The following is a 6000-nucleotide window of genomic DNA, read 5'->3' on the forward strand; positions in this document are numbered from 1 at the left end:
TTGAACAATTATCATTACCATTTTCATCATCATTTACTACTCTTTTGTTATTATCTGCAGCGTACAGAGTTTTAATGCATAAAAAAATTGCCCTATCAGGTGCAAAACATAACTTATATTGTTTTGTTGGAATTTAATACTGAAAAAGTTGGGTTCTTCACTTTTCGCTAGCTAGAACAATTTTTAAAAAAAAAGGGAAATAAATTTACACTATCAAACCTTTGCATTAATTTTCGCGCATTAATTTGTCCCCTGCCGACGTGACATGCCCGTCACACGGGGAAAATAAGCTACACCAGCTAACCGAAAAAACATAAGGACCATCTGAGCGGACAACATTACAAAATCTATAACATTAGAAGGTAGCAATGGAATGTCTCCCACTCGTGCACGTATTTACTTACAACCATCGCTACACGTGAACAGAGCTTGACTTAAGGTAACGTTATACCGGGATCCACAAGCTGACGGCTTCTTGTCTCCGCCTAAGTTTTCATTTGACTTTCAAATTTTTGGTTTTACAAACTAATTCCCAATTTTTCTTCTTTTTTATTATATATTGAATGTAAAACAACAATTCAAAGTGGACGCTCCCATGCAGATTTTTCCATTCTGAAGTCCGAAGATCTTACCACTAAATCTTGATTTGTTTCTCTGAGCATTTCGACACTTTAACAAGTTGATTGTTTTTGATTCTCGTCAGCAGTTTATGCAACATTATAGTAATTTTTATAGAGAGAAAATTAATTTTGATCAGTTTTACTGAAGTGCTATGTTTCTTTTGTTTAGACGCCACTAAGAAAGTTCATTGTATATTTAATTTTTAGGTGATATCACAGAACCTAAAGAAACTAGACGGATCGAATAACAGACTATACGTTCCAAAGATGATAAATGTTCCGTTAGAGCACAAAGCAAACACGTATTCATCAACAGAATCGACATATGTACCGGAAATGAAGTTATTTTGCGATACACAGAAAAAAATGCTCACCATCTTTAAATTAACAATTTTGCTGCAAGAAGGATAAAATAATTAAATAAAGGAGAAAGTTACTAAGATATTACATTAAGTACCTGAACTTGATTGTAGCTTTACACTTTCAGAGCCTGATGACATTTATCCACATAAGCAGCAGAGAATAAATACACAGAGAAGTAAAGGTTTTTACAGCTGCTGTTAGGTGTTGTTTTAAATAAATTCAGAGCTAAGACAATAATTTTAATCGCGTGATGCGTTCAAGTCACGCATACAACAATTAGCTGAAAAACATAACCTACGTTGTTCTCTAGGAAATTAATACTGAAAAAGTCGTTGTGTTTATTTTTGGTTAGCTACAACAATTAAAAAAAAAGGAAACAGATATCCGCGATCAAACCTTTGCATTATTTTGCGCGCGTTAATTTATCCTTCGCCGACGTGACATGCCTGTCACACGACGAAAATGAGCATCATCAGCCAACCGAACAACCATAAGGACCATTTTTAACAAAAGGAAGCTATTTGAATCTTTTCTATGCAGTCAGGAACCTCCACAACACGAATTTGAAACCAACTCATTTTGTTTGTTGGCTTCAAAGGAAACTAAAACCTGCAATTATTTTAAAAAATACTCCGATATGGATTAGACATGAATATTAATTTTGACGGCGACCTGAGAACTGACTCAGATGAAGAAGAAGAAGAAATAAGCGATTTAGGCACAGTTAACCCATGCTGGCAGAATGCGCCTCAGCAATTATGAAAATATCTTTAAGCACAGGCGTCCCAGGCTCACGTCATGAGAAAAAGCAAGCGATTGATTCATGAAAGCGTCACGCGTTGTGTGACTCGGTGTTACGTTACGAGAGGAAACTTTGAGAATTTAACTCGTTCGCGTCTGAAGCTTTTAAAGTCATTGGAGATGTTTACCTTGCTTTATTCGCCATGAAATCCTTATAAAGTTTCTTGCAAGAAAACAAAATTGTTTTTTTTTACTAAAGATAGTTCACTTTTCTATATGTTCAACTTCTGATAAGTTGTACTGGATTGAAGACCAACTCGCCGACGTCTCTAATCGATTTTACACGTCGGCGAGTTGGCGTTGGCCAGTTGAACCGTCGGCGACTTGACCGTAATTCTTTGTTTTTAATCAAAACGAAATCAAAATTTTGAGTTAAGAATAGCACTATTCCTTCGGAGGCAAATCCTTAAAGTTCCACTACATAAACAATTGTTATTGTTTGGAAATAAACAGTTATAAACTAAAAGAGTTATTTACATACTAAAAGTTATCGAAACTGGTAGTTTTTACATCTTCCTAAAGAGTATGTGGACATAATATGTCTTTTTTCTTTTTTTTTTCTTATTTTAGTTCCTTTTAGTTTCATTGATGCTGACGAAAGAAACGCTAACGTTGACAAAAAGTTGAAACTAAGTAATTTTTAGAACCCGCATCATCCGCAAGCCGACCGCTTCTTGTCTCCGACTCAGTTTTCATTTGACTTTCAAATTTTTGGTTTTACAAACTGATCACCAATTTTTCCTTTTTTTTTTGTTACATCTTAAATGTAAAACAACAATTCAAAGTGGACACTCCAATGCAGATTTTTCCATTCTGAAGTCCAAAGATCTTACCACTAAATCTTGTGTTTCTCTAGGCATTTGGACATTTTAACAAGTTGATCATTCTCGATTCTCGTCAGTAGTTTACACAATATTGTAGTAATGTTTATAGAGAGAAAATTAATTTTGATCAGTTTTACAGAAGTGCTATGTTTCCTTTGTTGTGAAACCACTAAGAAAGTTCATCGCAGAGTTCATGTTTCGGTGATTTCACAGAACCTAAAGAAACTAGACGGATCGAATAACAGACTATACACTCCAGAGATAAATAGTGAAGAATGAATATTCGGTTAGAGTACAAAACAAACACGTATTCATCAACAGAATCGACAAATGTTCCGGAAATGAAGTTATTTTGCGATACACAGAAAAAATTGCTCATCGTCTTTGAATCAACTATTTTGCCCCAAGGAGGATAAAATAATTGACAACTATGGATAGAGAAGAAAGTTACTAAGCCTTTACATTAAGTACCTGAATATTAATTGTCCCTTTCCACTTTCCGAGCCTGATCGCATTTATCCACATAAGCAGCAAAGAGTAAATACACAGAAAAGTAAAGGTTTTTACAGCTGCTGTTAATTGTTGTTTTAAATAAATTCAAAGTTAGGAAGAGAATTTTAATCACGTTTTTCGTTAAAGTCACACGTACTGAACAAAAATGAAAAAAAGAAAATTAGTTAAGGTTTTAAAAAAAAAAGGCTGATTACTACTACTATTGGAAACTAACTAGACAACTGATAGAATGCTGCAGCAAAATGAAGACTTTCTGACCTAAATTTGATCCCTGATCATATTAAAAGATAACTATAGATGACGAGCATTCTTACCATCACTCGTTGAAAAAGGAACAAGGGATTTGATGAATCTCGTTTTTCCCACTTCCCTCTTTCCTGAGAAAGCCCCGGTATGGTTTAGAGAATTAAGAATTATTGGTTAAAAGTTAACAGGTATAAACTAGAAGAGTTATTTATTTACTAGAAGTTATTGAAACTCAAGTAGTTTTTACGTCTTCCTAAAGAGCATGTGGACCAAGTGTGTCTTTCTTTTTCCTATTTTTTTAAATTTGTTTCCTTTTAATTTCATTGATGCTGAAGAAAGAAATGCTAGCCTCGACAAAAATATAAAAAATTGAATATTGGTAATTTTTAGAACCTGCATCATCCACAAGCTGACTGCTTCTTGTCTCCGCCTAAGTTTTCATTTGACTTTCAAATTTTTGGTTTTACAAGCTAATCACCAATTTTTCCTCTTTTTTGTTCTTAAGTCTAAAACAAAAATTCCAAGTGGACGCTCCCATGCAGATTTTTCCACTCTGAAGTCCGAAGATCTCACTACAAAATCTTATTGTGTTTCTCTAAGCATTTAGACATTTTAACAAGCTGATTGTTCTTGATTCTCGTCAGTAGTTTACACAACATTGCAGTAATGTTTATAGAGAGAAATAAAATTTCGATCAGTGTTACAGAAGCGCTATGTTTCCTTTGTTTTGAAACCACAAAGGAAGCTCATTGTACAGTTCGTTTTTCGGTCATTTCACAGAACTTTAAGACACTAGACGGATCGAATAACAGACTGTACGTTCCACAGATAAAAAGTGAAGAATAAATATTCCGTTAGAGTATAAAATCAACACGTATTCATCAACAGAATCGACATCTGTACCGGAAATGAAGTTATTCTGCGATACACCCAAAAAATTGCTCACAGTCTTTAAGTTAACAACTTTGCCGCAAGAAGGATAAAGTAATCGACTACTTAGGGTAGAGGAGAAAGCTACAAAGCTATTACATTAAGTACCTGAATATTGATTGTCCCTTTACACTTTCAGAGCCTGATCGCATTTATCCAAATTAGCAGCAGAGAATAAATACACAGAAAAGTAAAGGTTTTTACAGCTGCTGTTAAGTGTTGTTTTAAAGAAATTCAGAGTTATGACAATAATTTTAATCGCGTGATGCGTTTAAGTCACGCGTACAACAAAAATGGATAAGAAAATTATTTTAGGTTTAAAGCTAAGAAAGGACTGATTATTACTTTTATTGGAAACTAACTGGACAATTGATAGAATGCTGCAGAAAAATGAAGACTTTTTACTCCAAATTTAATCCCTGATCATATTGAAAGACAGTTATCATTCGGCAACTGACGTTTTCATTAATGCGCACCAGTATTCAACTTATACACTGCACGAAAAAATGGATTTACAACAACTGCAAAATCAATGCAAATATGAAGTAAATACCACATTTGATCAAATTTGTTTATATTTGCCCCGAGGCAAATTCCATCGTTGGATAATATTTGCAGGCGAAGCAAAGATGGTAAATGCCGCATTTACTCAATCTTTACAGTCCAAAGCAAATGAGAAGAAAAACTGCACATTTGCATCAGCTTTAACATGAACTAAAAATGTGGTAAATAGATAAATCTACCGCACCGAAACATGAATTTACAATTGTAGCAAACATTCCGCTGCACGTCGTTTTGATTACATTTACCCGCGATGCAAACCCCATTTTTGCATCACATTTGTATGTAAAGCATAGGCGGTCGACAATTTATATTTACCAAGTAGCAAATACTACGCAAACGTTATATTTGTACAGTAATTACATTTGAAGCAAAGATGGTGAAAAATATCGTTCACTACGTATTTGCGCCGAGTGGCAAATGTGACAAAAAATCCACATTTGACTACTTTACAGGGGCAGTAAATGCTAGGAAAAAGCGTAAATTTACTGCCTGAAAGGATGAATTTACGGGGATGGCAAATACGATTTTTGCTTCGCTTTGATCGTGTTTGATCCAGTCAAAATTCTTGCTCATCATTTTAATTTTACTTCTTCTTCACACATCCAGTACAAAATACATCGTGCACGAGAGTATTTGCCGCGAATCCTTGTTGTCGAAAAGAAATGCAGAAATATACGTTTAAGTCGATTTTCTCAATGGGGATAAAATTTTTCAAAGTTAGCGTTTGCCTTGAAACTAGCAGAAACTAAACGTTCATTAAAACCAACTTTCTCAGTCGTTAAGTTTACCATTTACTCCCTCTTTTATTGTACGATGTCAAGAGAGTATAGAATACAAGCCTCTTTAATATACAACGATAATCAGTCTGTTTGCCAAAGTTGAGAAAATTTCTAAATCACTAATATTTTTTTTCATATTCAAAAAAATCCTTTTCATCAAAAACTATGATAATACGTTAAGGACCTCTATGTAAATCACCGTGGTGAGTGAGTCTCCTGTTAAAAAATTATTATTATTATTAAGGTTAAGAAAGGTTGTAAGAAATACTAGCTAAAAGTGAAAATATAAAAAAGTTACTTTTAGGCCAAGTAAAAGAAAAAATGTTTCTCATCTGAAATTGTATGAATACAAGCAGGCGA

At 34.0% G+C, this 6000-nt stretch overlaps 1 protein-coding gene across 1 annotated transcript in view; it reads right to left on the reverse strand.

Annotated features, from left to right (window-relative positions):
* Positions 1-5639: 5639 nt before the first annotated feature.
* LOC149052431 (uncharacterized) overlaps positions 5640-6000 on the reverse strand; it is a 4367-nt gene continuing 4006 nt past the window's right edge. The window contains exon 5 of the mRNA XM_089195274.1: positions 5640-6000. This exon is cut by the window's right edge and continues 966 nt beyond it. The gene's annotated coding sequence lies outside the window, so the exon portion shown is untranslated.

This window comes from Pocillopora damicornis, chromosome 1 (genome assembly GCF_964200805.1).
Source record: "Pocillopora damicornis chromosome 1, jaPocDami1.2, whole genome shotgun sequence".
Lineage (NCBI taxonomy): Eukaryota > Metazoa > Cnidaria > Anthozoa > Scleractinia > Pocilloporidae > Pocillopora > Pocillopora damicornis.